We start from the raw sequence: 14,193 nt of genomic DNA, 5'->3' as shown, positions 1-14,193 counted from the left end.
ACAAGATGGCCACCACAGGATGGCTGGCAGGGGGCAACCAGGTCAGCAGGGGAGGGCAATTGGGGGTGAGATCAGGCCTGCAGGTGAGGGCAGTTGGGGGCAACCAGGCCTGCAGGAAAGGGCAGTTGGGGGCAACCAGGCCAGCAGAGGAGGGCAGTTGTGGGCAATCAGTCGCAGGGATTGGGCCTAAACCAGCAGTCGGATATCCCTCGAGGGGTCCCAGATTGGAGAGGATGCAGGCTGGGCTGAGGGACACCCCCCCATGCACGAATTCCGTGCACTAAGCCTCTAGTCTATAACAATAAAAGCATAATATGCAAATCGACTGAACAGCCAAACACCAGAACAACTGCCCAGACAACCTTCTGGACGAAGCCGCGGCTGTGAGGGCCGAGCCCCTTGCATGAATTTCGTGCATCAGGTCTCTAGTCATTCTATAAATTAGGAAGTCACCCAAAATAGGATTTCCCTGTATCAATTTTTCACTCTTCAATTTGAAAAAGAAGCTACAGAAAGTGTGAACAGTTTTCAAGTTGACAAACCCATCTTTGAATTATTGAGTATATATTTTAATCACCAGATTTTAAAATAAGTGGCAAATCAACATAACAAACACAATATTGTACAACTTCTCTTGTTAAAAACTGTAAATTTCTGAATCAAATTTTCTTTTAATTTATTGATGTGTAGCTTAATAAAGACTTTACCTCCCACTACTGAAAATGATTTTACAAGGATGAAAGTGATTGTTTATGTAAATTGAGCTCCTATTTCCTAAATGTAGTATTTCCTACCTTTCTTTATAAAGATGCTATAGCAAAGCTGGAAAGAATAAAAGATGGACTAGGGACTATAGATTTGGGAATAGTGATTATCTGGGACACAATGTGAGGGAAGGATTCAGGGAGGAAAGAATGTGCATTAGCCTCTAAGTTTAATTTTCATTTGGAAAAAAGAGCAAAAAAGGATAATAATGAAATTTCTACCATGCTTCAGATCTGATCATAATTTTATTTAATGTTAATGGCAACTGTGTGAGAGAGTATTATTTTATGTTTTACTGGGCTTACATAAAATATTCCAGACCCCAATATGGACTATATGGGGATCTAATCCACATCTGTATGATCCCAGAACCTGACTCTATTCCCTTTTAGATAAAAGAGAGGTCTGATAAAAACAGGTTATTTTTTCAAAGGAACTATTTGTATGCTGGTATCAGGAAACACTGAACAAATGGCACAAATGTGATTGCTCTTTAATGACTCAATGATGTTTTATTCAAAGTACCAGATTTTGTTCTATTATTTTTTGCAGTACAACATTTTCTCAATCAACTTAACCATTAGACCACCCAATGAGTTAATAATTCTTGTACTAATCAAATTTCCTAAGACTATTCAAACAGCTTTTTGCTCTATAAAATGCTTTTCACAGTATGAAAAAATTCTAAGGTATTAATGAGTTCATGCATGTGATGTTCTTTGGCTTCCTTGAAAGAAAGGGCTAAGTATATAAGTGATATTGTTCTCTTTTGTTTCCTTTCATTTGATGTCTTGCCTAAAATGACTGTGACTTGTTGATTCTGCCAGTCTCCAGAAAAATATAGTTATCCTTCATGGCCTAAATAACTCAAGTCAGTATTGATTTAAATTCTAGGCTTCTAGGAACAAAGAAAGATGCTTTGATTTCATAGCTTTATTGTTTGTGGATTGGTCACACAATCACAATGATGTCAGTTTAATTTAAGAATTCAGAAGCTATTGGTAAGGGAAGGTAATATAAACATTAGAGAGATTGTCCTGGCAAATGGACCCAGCAATATTCCTAGTAAACATTAACTTTATAAAGCGTTGAAGATGTCAACAATCTGGTGACCCAGAAGACAAGCTCAGAAGAAGAAATGACATTTTGACAGGGGAATCGGTTGGTTGTAAATGGATTTTTTAAATATTTTTTTATTGTTTAAAGTATTACATGTAGTAGTAGATATATCTCCTTTTTCCCCCCATTGACCTTCCCCCAGCCTCCTCTACCCCCTGTTGCATGCCCTCATCCCACCCCCCTAGTGTCTTGTGTCCATTTGTTGTGCTTATATGCATGCATACAAGTCCTTTGATGTAAATGGATTTTAAACACACTAGAGATTATTTGCATCTGCTATTGTATTACTTGGAAACCTAATCTCATAGTTTATAATTAACAGGAGATATTCCCTTTGTATCAAGAAAAGAATTTTAGCCGAAACCAGTTTGGCTCAGTGGATAGAGCATCAACCTGCAGACTGAAAGGTCCCAGGTTCGATTCTAGTCAAGGGCATGTACCTTGGTTGCGGGCACATCCCCAGTAGGGGGTGTGCAGGAGGCAGCTAATCAATGCTTCTATCTCATCGATGTTTCTAGCTCTCTATCCCTCTTCCTTCCTCTCTGTAAAAAATCAATAAAATATATTTTTTTAAAGAAAAGAAAAGAATTTTAATTCAATATCTGCAGTTGCTAATTTCATTTTCTCAACTATTCTCAGCTTCCTTGTATCTTTTTTTTTAATTTCTTTATTGATTAAGGTATCACATATTTGTCCTCATCCCCCTATTCCCATCCCACACCCCTCCCCACACATGCCTCCACCCCCCTGTTGTCCTTAACCGCTGGTTAGGCTCATATGCTTTCACACAAGTCCTTTGGTTGATCTCTCCCCTTTCCCCCCACCCTTCCCTACCCTCCCTCTGAGGCCCGACAGTCTGATCCATGCCTCCTTGTTTCTGGGTCTGTACTTATTCATCAGTCTATGTTGTTCATCATTTCCCCTAGCTGAGTGAGATCATGTGCTATTAGAAATACACTTATAAGAACCAAAAATGAGACAAGCAATAATGGTTATAGTGACAGGCAAATGAATCAGTCTGTAGTAAGTTTCTTTCTGGGCCAACAGTTCTTTTGAGACCCAATTTCAATGTCCAACAGTTCCTTATGTGTACATGTCAGCACTGACATTACAGTTCTGGAGGGTGGAGAAATGGTGGTAATGCAGGTCCGACTCTCTCTGGTTTGGTCCTGGGCAACCTGCAGTGATGCACAGCTGCTAACTGCTAGTACGGGAAGGCCACATCAGCGTCTTTCATCTCTGGACTGCTTCTCTTCTGTCTTCATGGCTGGAGTAGTCTTGTCAATTCCTCTCTGTTGCTGGAATCCACATGGTCTCGGAGTTGTTTTCTGAAAATATACAAACATATTCTCGACCAAAACTTCCTTGTATCTTGTTCTTTTTAAGTTCTTATCAGGATCTTCAGCTTCTCACTTTCTACTGGCTCCTTTCCATCAACATTTAAACATGGCCAATATGCCCTTTGTCTAAAACAAACAACAACAAAAACTTAACTTCACCATCTCCTCTACTTCCATAGCCAATTTTTCTTGAAAATATTTTCTTTGTGTTTATACATAGTAAATTATATGTATTTGTCTAATCAAATAATGTTCTGCTAATACTTCATGTATTCTTGTTATAAGCCTTATCACATTGTATCATGATTATCTCCATCTATCAGTTGTATCAGATTGTTTTCATCCATAGAGGACTCCTAATCTATAGTCCCAGCCCATCTTCTTGGCCTATAATCCAATCTCATATATATACTACTATCTATTGGACTTCTTCACTTCGGTATCACATAACACTTCACACTCAGCTTGTCTAAAACTGACTCATCATTTCCTCTTCCAAATCTACTTTTCTTTTTTTCTCAAATCTTCCCTATGACAGTGGAAGACAGTTCCATCCAGTTTATTTTTTAAGCTAGAAATTGCATAGCCGTCTTTTATTCCTCTCCACAGTTCACTTCCAATATTTAGTTAACCACTACATATTGCCAGTTTATTCCCTAAATTCTTCTTGGATTTAACTCTATCTAACAGTTTCTATTCTAGGCCATAACACTGTTATCTTCTTCAATTACTGAAACTGCCTCCTAAGTTTCCCACTCACTCCACACATTTGATTTAGAATAATCTTTCTGAATATCAATATAGTCTATCACTACCCTGACAAAATCTTTGTCCGTTGCCCTTATAGTAAATGGTCAGTTCTTTAACATGGCTTGCAAGTTCCATTTGTATCTCCAGTCTCATTCTTTGTTCTCATGTCTTCCTCCTAGACCAGCCTCTTCTAGAGTGACAGATTTTTTTTCTTTTATTCTTTGAAGCTGACATATTCTCATGGTCAGAACTTCATGTACACTTGTATATCTTCTTCAATAGAGTTTAAATCGTGTCTCTTCTTGATTTACTCTATCTCAAGTTTCTAGAACAGTGCCTTTCAAGCAGTAGGTGCTTAACAAAATCTGAGTGATTCTATCTAAAATAAAAATGCTTGGTAGTTAATTGCATTCTCTCCTTATATCAGAAAACATAGATTCAGGTCTCTCTGGAGAGCATCCTATCTAATAATAGAGTAACATGTAAATTACCATCACTCCGCTATGCCCACAATTGGGCAGCGGGAGGCTGGGGGGCGGGACTCGGGGTGGCCTATCCGGCCATTGAGAGGCACGGATCCGCTGCCACTGAGGGGGTCTACCCTGCTGTTGAGAGGCGCAGGGGGCGGGACTTCCAGACTCTCAAGGGCAGGGTAGCCAGGTGTCCGCAGTAGCCCCCCTCAGCGGCCTCGGATCTGGCCTTTGAGAGGCACAGGGGGCGGGAGTCCCGCCCGGGAGTCCCGCCCCCTGCGCCTCTCAACAGCAGGGTAGCCCCCCTCAGCGGCTGGGGGCCATCAAAAGCATGGGAGCTGGGTGCCTGTCTGCTCAGGCACCAGGCCTTTCAGAAGCTCCACCGAGCCGGAGGCTTCTGAAAGGCCGGTGCACCAGCGGACAGGCATCCAGCTCCACAGCGAAAAGCGAAAGCGTGTAGGGGACCCTACACATGCATGATTCAATCATGCACTGGGCCTCTAGTAACAATATAATTGTTCACCCATACCAGGACATTTTGACAGCAAAGAGGATAATATTAATGAATTACAGATCATCAGGAGTAAACTAGGACTATAGCAAGCAAACCAGGAACAGAGGTTACCTTGACTTAGGAGCAAGGTAGATTACATAAATGAATAAAGCACAAGCATGCTTGCTTTCCCTGGGGATGGGGAGTGTTCTATTGATCTAGAGTTAGCAGCAACTATGAAACTCCAGAAACTTTTATCATGTCAGAATACACACCCAGTTTTATCAGATATTCTAGTATATCAAGAAAAATTGAGAATACTGATTTTATCTGAAATACCCTAATGTTATTATGTTGGTAACCCATTAAAAAATTAAAACAAAACATTTATAAGAATAGGCAGGAGTTTAAATCAAAATATGTAATCCCCTAAATAGCGCAGACACATAGACATTAGTGTCAGCCACTGTATAGGAGGAGGGTACTCCAGGCATTACACCTTTAGTTGCTGAATCATAAGGAGATTTACAAAATCCCAAGAAAGGGGCCCAAGCAGCCAGGATATTGGAAGGACACTCAGGAGACCTAAAAACATCTTAATACTCTAAATCTAGTGAGCCTCACTTGAATATCAGTCCCAATAAAGATATAAGGGATACTTCATGAGGTCCTCTAGAGTGTCTTTGTTAAAACCCAAATAATTAAATTAATCCCACAATAGTGCTTTGAATTTTTTTTCCCACTCATTCATTACACATCACTCCCTAAATGCTATCTGTGTTTGATTTGCCCCTATTAGGTATTAAAGGTTCAAAATTTTATACCCCCTACCTCCACTACTGAATAGTACTTGTCAATTGCAGAGCAGGTATCACTAACTGCCCATGCTAAAATTGTCAATTTGGTTAATATAACTTAGGTTACAAAGGTTTACAACAGCTCCCACCTCCCCACCCACAACACCTAACTCACAATTTTTCCATCAGAGTTCTTGTCTAATATTCATAGTTTAGTCTGCAAGCTCTTCCTTAATCTGGTAATAATGCATATGCAATGTTTTCATGATCAAGGACTGGATGACCAGCTTGTGTTATTGATATTCTCCAAATATATAAAAACAAATTTACAAAAACAATTATGCTAAGGATACAATTAAAGAATTAGCCTCAAAGGACCTTGGAGATCATCTGGCCCAGCCTCTCCATTTCCCAGCTGAGGAAACATCTTCACCTGGGGGAGGCTGAGCCATTTACTGAAGTCACACACCTGCCAGATGTGGTGTTCAAGTCCTCTGAATGCCACCAATGAGTTGATAAGTGGCAGGATTTCAGCATATAGATGGGGATGAAGGTTTCAGAATTTGGGGGAGGAGTTTGTATACCAGAGTAGTTACTAGTTGGTTAACAAAGATAGACTTTTCAAAGAAGTAAAGTAAATTTCCAGTGAGCTCACCACAAAGCAGAGTCAGACTTCCCACTGAGGCACAAAGGACTTCACAGCCATCCAAGGAACAATGTGACATCCACCAGGAAATACCTCTGACCACAGATCCACTGAGTAGTGGAAATATTTCAGCCTTAATTTTGTTATTTTATTTCTATCCCCAAAGTCACTACTCTAGTCACTCACCTCCTCCCATATTCTCATTTCCATTTGGTGCGTACCTCTTCTTTGCCTTTTTGTTTTCTACTTAATGACCTTCATTTTATTCCATGCCTCCATGCTCTGAAATTTTTTTTAAAAGTTCTACATTCCTTACATTTTTCCATGGAATATTTCATTTATCGCCTCACTCCTACTGAATCTCCTGTGGCAGCATCACTTCCCTCACAAACTTTTCAAGTGAGGACTTTTTTTCTCCTTCTTGCTTCCCATTCCCTGGTCCACTGAGTCACCCAGATCCCTGGTCACTCTTGACTTATACTGGACTTCTGTTTTCACTGTCACCAAGATTCTGATTTAAACATATCTTCTTGCCTGGCCAGCATGGTTCAGTGGTTGAGCATCGACCTATGAACCAAGAGGTCACAGTTTGATTTCCAGTGAGGGTACATGCCCGGGTTATGGGCTCAATCCCCAGTGTGAAGCGTGCAGGAGGCAGCCAACCAATGATTCTGTCTCATCATTGATGTTTCTATCTCTCGCTCCCTCTCCAATTCCTCTCTGAAATCAATAAAAATATATTTTTAAAAAATAACTTCTTAAGTCATCTCCTCTTTATCTCTATAACCACTGTCTTAGTTTATGCAGTTAGAGGTCTTAACTGAAAACATTGTAATTGACCCTTAAATGATCTCTCCACCTTCATCTCCTTCCCACTCAGCCCATTCTTTGCATGGCTACCAAGGTTTTGCTCCTAAAGCACAAAACTGACAATGTCACTAGGGCACATCTGTCCTATAACTTACAAGATGAAGTCAAAATGCCTTAGAAGTAAAAATGTTCATATGCTTTGATTTAATGAATTAATTTAGAGAAACTTATTCTTAAATATTCAGAGATGTAGCCCTGGCAAGTGTGACTCAGTTGATTGAGCATTGTCCCATGCTCCAAAAGGTCCCAGTTCGATTCTTAGTCAGGGAACATGCCCCAGTTGAGGGTTTGGTTTCATCTCTAGTCAGGGGATGTTTCTCTCACACATCAATGTTTCTCTCTCTTTCTTTCTCCCCCTTCCTCTCTCTCTAAAACTTTATAATAATAAAAGCATAATATGCTAATTAGACTGGACGTCCTTCCGGATGTCTTTCCAGACAAAGCCGTGGTGGCGGGGGCCGAGGCAGAGGTGGCAGAGGCTCCCCGCCCTCCACCCCTCCATGGTGGAGGCAACGAGCCCCTTGTACAAATTTCATGCATCGGGCCTCTAGTAATAATAATAATCAGAGGTGTAGAAAATGTTTACTTTCAATAATGTTTCTGTAGTGTTCTAGAATAATCTTTCCTCAAATAAAATAAACCTGAGTGTTCCCAAACAGAAAAGTAATTCTAAATATTAGAATATTCATAAAGTGAGTTATAATGTGGTTATTAAAAAATATGTTTTTAAAAAGTTCTCTTGCCAGCCAAAATGTATAAACCCATTGTAGTCTAACTCTCCAACTGATTATAACTAAACTCTCTAAACAAAATACCAAAGTAATTAATGAGGATGCTGAATAGCTTAAAAAGCATATTGGAGAGACAAGTTCAAAACTAGAGAAAGGAACCCATATGAAGTTATCTTTTAAATATATTTTTATTGATTTCAGGAACTTTCTTAGGATTTTTTTTTCATTTCATTCCTCCAGATGCAGACTTAAGAGTGAACCTCTATCATAGAAATGTAGTGTTGGCATAGATGCTTAAGACTCCAAGAAAAAAAAAAAAAAAACACCCTAATCTTTGTGTTCAGTGAACAGGACTAAAGATCTTCCACAAGACAGAAAATGTGAGGGGATCCAATAAAAAAAGAGAGCTGAGGAAGGGACTTTCCTAATTCTATCTATGAATCAGTATAAGTCTTGAGCTCATCTCTGAGATGGGTGTGCATGGGAAATACCCAAAGTAGCATAGAGAAAGCTTTGAGATTTGAACTACAATATAAAGCACCATCATAGTTCCAGACTAGTCCCTGAGTGTCACATGAGTGGCACAGAACCAAAGCAATGCAGCAAAGGTTTGGAATGTAAACTGATAATTGAAACCACTACTAAAAAATGTGGAAAAAAATTATGATCTGACCCTAAAGAGGTTAAATGCCTCTTAAAACAACAATATTGTCAATAGGATTTTAACAGAACCCAGCATCACAAAACATAAAGTTCAAAGTGGCAGTACATAATCCAAAGATACTCTACATACAAAAAAATTGAAGAAAATATGATGAATTATCAAGGGAAAAAACAATCAATATGTGCCAACCACAATACAACCCATATGTTAGAATAGCACAGAATGAATATAGAGCAAATAATATCAGCATTGCTCTACTAATTAAAAGTAAACACACATGAAATAAATGGTAAGAAAAAAGTTCTCAGCAGAGAATTAAAAACTAATAAAAATTAAAAATTTTGGTACTAAAATATACAATACGTAAATTTTTTTAAATTTTTGAATACAATAGAATGAGATAGATGAGAATCTGGGAACTTTGAAAGAGACCAGAGATATTATCTAGTATAAGGAATAGAAGGAAATACATTTAATATCCTATATGATAAAGAGATAATGTGCAAATTGACCATAATGCCCTCACACAAGATGGCCACCCCCATGTGGTCACATGATGGCCGCCACAAGATGGCTGGCAGGGGAGGTCAGTTGTGGGTGATCAGGCCAGCAGGGGAGGGCAGTTGGGGACAACCAGGCTGGCAGGGCAGGGCAGTTGGGGGCAACCAGGCCAGCAGGGGAGGGCAGTTAGGGGTGACCAGGCCAGCAGGGGAGGGCAGTTGGGGGCGACCAGGCCAGCAGGGGAGGGCAGTTGGGGGTGATCAGGCTAGCAGGGGAGCACATAGGCATTGATCAGGCTAGGATCGGGCCTAAACCAGCAGTCAGACATCCCCCAAAGAGTCCCAAATTAGAGAGGATGCAGGCTGGGCTGAGGGACACCCCCACCCCCACTGCACAAATTTCATGCACCAGGCCTCTAGTATATATATAACAGATCTTTAGGTAACTTTGGAATAATATCAAAAGTTCTAACATTTTTTCCCCACTGGAGTCCTATATGGAGAGAGAAAGCAAACAGTGCAGAAGACAAAATTTGAAATAATATTGGCTAAAATATCCCCAAATTATTGAAAGACAAAGGTTGTCAGATTCAAGAAGCTTAGCAAACCTCTTCCAAGTGAAAATCAAAGAAAATCATGTCTAGACATATCATAATCAGACTCGTGAATACCAAAGTTAAAGAAAAAATCTTCAATGCAATGAAAGGAAAATGATAAATTACATATAGGGAGCAACAATATAAATGACAGCAGTTCTTTTTCTTCTTCTTTTTACTCTTACCAAAAAATAGTAAAACAAATAGAAAGCCAGAAAACAGTAAAACAAATCTTTTAACTGCTTACAGAGAACTGTCATCCAAAATTCTACTGTCAATGAAAATATTCTTTAGACATAAAGGTGAAATAAAGATATTAGCTACCAAGTGGGGGGGAAAAATAAACTAAGAGAATTTGTTGCTAGCAGACCTACTCCAAATGATATAATACAGGAATTTATTCCTATTTAAGAGAAGTAAAGCCAATTCTATACACTCTTTTCCAGAAAATAAATAAGAACTTTTCCCAAATAATTTTTTAAAATATATTTTATTGATTTTTTACAGAAAGGAAGGCAGAGAGATACAGAGTTAGAAACATCAATAAGAGAGAAACATTGATCAACTGCCTCCTGCACACCTCCTACTGGGGATGCGCCTGCAACCCAGGTACATGCCCTTGACCGGAATCGAACCTGGGACCTTTCAGTCCGCAGGCCAACGCTCTATCCACTGAGCCAAACCAGTTAGGGCCCAAATAATTTTTTGAAGCCAGAATTACCCTGATACCAAAACCAGACAAAAGCACTAAAACAATAGACCAATATCCCTCACAAACATAGATTTAAAATTTTCTAAACAAGATAATATCAAATTGAATCCAGCAATATATACTAGTAAAAAAGATAACATAGTAGTGTTTGTCTCCAAATTTGAAAACCAATCAATGCAATGTACCATATCAACATTCTAAAGATTAAAAAACATATGATCATCTCAATCAATGCAGAAAAGACTTGTAAAAAAATAACATGCATTTATGATCTCAGCAAATGAGGAATAAAAAAGAAATTCTTTAGTTTGATAAAGGTCTTTGTGATGGTTAATTTTGTGTTACATTGACTGGGCCAATGGCTGACCAGATTAAACATTATTTCTGGGTATGTTTAGGAAAATTTTTCCCAATGAGATTAGCATTTAAATTTGGTAAAGTAGATTGTTCCCCTCCCAATATACTGGGTATCACCCAATCCATTGAGGACCTAAATAAGACAAAAAGGTGGGAGAAGGCAGAATTTACTCTTTTGCTTCCTGCCTGACTGCTTGAACTGGAACATCAGTCTCCTCTTGCCCTTGAACTGTTATTTACATCATCAGCTCCCCTGGTTCTCAGGTCTTTAGACTGGGAGTGGATTTACATCATCATCTTTACTGGGTCTCCAGCTTGCAAACAGGATATCACAGGACTTCTTAGCCTCCATAATCCAGAAGCCAATTCCTCATAATAAATATTTTTCTAAATATTTATATGTCTTATTGGTTCTGTTTCTCTGATTACAGTCATTTCAAAAAACATACATAGATGCATACATCTATATATATATAAAACCCTAATAGGCAAATAGACCGAACGGCGGAACAACCAAACAACTGAACAACAGAACAAATGGTCTCTATGATGTGCTCTGACCACCAGGGGGCACGCACAGAACATGGTGGGCATTGGCCGTTGCAGGATGGTGGAGCAGGTGAGCAGGGGTACCAGACCAAGGCAGGACACTGGTCACTGTCATCAGGGCGAGCCTCTGGTAGTTACTGAAAATTCTTTGCTCCCACATGCCACAGTCCCTCCCAACACTCACACCTGCTGCTGGCACCCAGCGCAGGTCCCGATCGCTCAGCACTATTAGTGGGCACGAGCAGCGGCTGCCAGCCCTTGATCACCCTTCAGGGATTCTCTACCTCCCCTTGCTCCTCAGGGGCAATCAGGACAGCAGCCACCACTCATACCCACTGATGGCACCAGCTCCACTTGTACCCACTGCTGGCGCTGGCCCCATTCACTCCACACTGACAGCGGTGCAAGTGGGACTGGTGCCGTTAGCACATGGGAGCGGTGGCAATGGGAGCAGGGCTGCCGGCAGACAAGAGGGCTGTGGTGGGAGGGGCCAGGCAGGGGCATGGAGGATGGGCCTAGACCCGCCCCTGTGCCCACCGTAGCCTTGCAGCCCACAGTTCCTTTCAAGGTGCAAGAATTCGTGCACTGGGCCTCTACTACTTACATAAAAAAACTATGGCTAACAATGGTGATTCTAAATGTCTTCCTCCTAAGATCGGAACAAGGCAAGGATGGCCATTCTCACCATTCCTATTCAGCATCATTTTGGAAGTCCTGGGTAATGCAGTAAAGCAATGAAAAGGGGTACAGATTATAGAGAAAATAAAACTATATTTTCAGATGTGATTATACAGGCTGTCCCCAAAAATATATATACACATTTTAACAGCTAATAGCTCAATTTTGAAAATGAAATGTATTTTACTAAATACTTTCTATACAATTATTCAAAGAATGAATATACATTTTTGGGACACCCTATATACATAAAGTAATATCATGAAATTGACAAAAAAGTACCTATCACCAATGAATGTATTTAGCAAGTACACAAAACACAAGGTCAAATATGTCTAAGATCAAATTTTCAGCAGGATTATTTTGCCAATATTAACAAGCTGATTATGGAAAGACAAAGGGTAATATTTCTTTTTTTTTTATGGCTGTTGTGTAAATATACCACAGCTTTTATTCCCTCCGCTCATATGCTGATGGACACTTGGGCTGCTTCCAAATCTTGGCTATAAATTTTACCCTTGTGACAGCATGAATGTACCTGTGAAGCATTATGCTAAGTGAGATAAGCCAGTCAGAGAAAGACAAGTACCATATGATTTCATTCATATGTAGAATCTAATGAACAAAATGAACTAACAAGCAAAATAGTGACAGACTCATAGATAGAGAGCAGGCTGAGGGTTTTCAGAGTAGGGGCAGAGTGGGGGAATAGAGGGATTTAGAAAAAAAAGAAGAGAAAAAATTTAAAAACACAGACAATAGTATGGTGCTTGCTGAGGGGATGAGGGGTGAAGGGAGGCAGAGGAGGATATAGGGGGATAAATAGTGATAGATGGAGACTTGACTTGGGTGGTGAACACACAATACAGTGTACAGATGATGTTCTATAGAATTGTGCACCTAAGACCTGTATAATTTTGTTAACCAGTGTTACCCCAATAAATTAAATAAAAAGGAAAGCATATATTTAAAAAAAAAATTAATGGAAAAGCAAAAGAACTATAAAAAGCAAACATTTTTTGAAAGAATAAAAACATGAAGGTTGTATATGATTTGATTTCAAGACTTCCTATAAAAGCCACAGTAATAAAGGCAGTGTAGTATTGGTGAAAAGATAGACACATAGGTCAATGGAACAGAATAGAGAGTGCAGAAATAGACCCATAAACATAGGGTCAATTGATTTTGACAGAAGTGCAAAGCCAGTTTGATGGAGAAATGTTAGTTTATTATACAAATGCTTATAGAACAATTAAATACACATATACAAAAACATGAACTCAACACATACCTCACAAGTTATATAAAAATTAACTCAAAATAATATATACACCTAAATGTGGAAAACAAAACTATAAAACTTATAGAAGTACAAGAGAAAAACTTTGTGACTGTGGGTCATAGATAATGAATACACCAAAAGCACAATCCATAAAAGAAAAACAATTATAAATTGACCTTATCCTATATAATAAAGAGGTAATATGCAAATTGACCATCACTCCAACACACAAGATGGCCTCCCCCATCTGGCCAAAGATGGCTGCCACAAGATGGCTGGCAGGGGAGGGCAGTTGTGGGTGATCAGCACAGCAGGAGAGGGAAGTTGGGGGCGACCAGGCCTGCAAGGGAGGGCAATTGGGGGTGACCAGGCCTGCAGGGGAGGGCAGTTAGGGGTTACCAGGGCCAGCAGGGGAGGGCAGTTGGGGGCAACCAGGCCTGCAGGGGAGGGCAGTTAGGGGCAACCAGGCTGGCAAGGGCGGGCAGTTGGGGGGACCAGACCAGCAGGGGAGGGCTTAAACTGGCAGTCGGACATCCCTTTCAATCATGGACCGCTGACTCCTAATCGCTCACCTGCCTGCGTGCCTGGTCACCCCTAACTGCCCCCCCGGCCTGATTGCCCCTCACTGACTCTGCGTGCCAGCCTCATCACCCCTAACTGCTCTTTCTGCAAGCCCTCCTCAAATATACATTTGCTCACCTTTACTTCTAAAACTTCACAGCTATAATATTTTTTTACATTTAAAATTTTGTCAATTTAAACTTTAATTTGGTGTAAGGAATAAGGTAGAAATTTAAGTTTTATTTTTTCCAAATAATTATCTTGTTGTTATAATTCTATTGACTCCCTTTCCCATCACTCATTTAACCCTTTG

The sequence above is a fragment of the Eptesicus fuscus genome, chromosome 3, assembly GCF_027574615.1.
Source record: "Eptesicus fuscus isolate TK198812 chromosome 3, DD_ASM_mEF_20220401, whole genome shotgun sequence".
Taxonomy (NCBI): Eukaryota; Metazoa; Chordata; class Mammalia; order Chiroptera; family Vespertilionidae; genus Eptesicus; species Eptesicus fuscus.
This window is presented reverse-complemented; position numbering follows the sequence as displayed.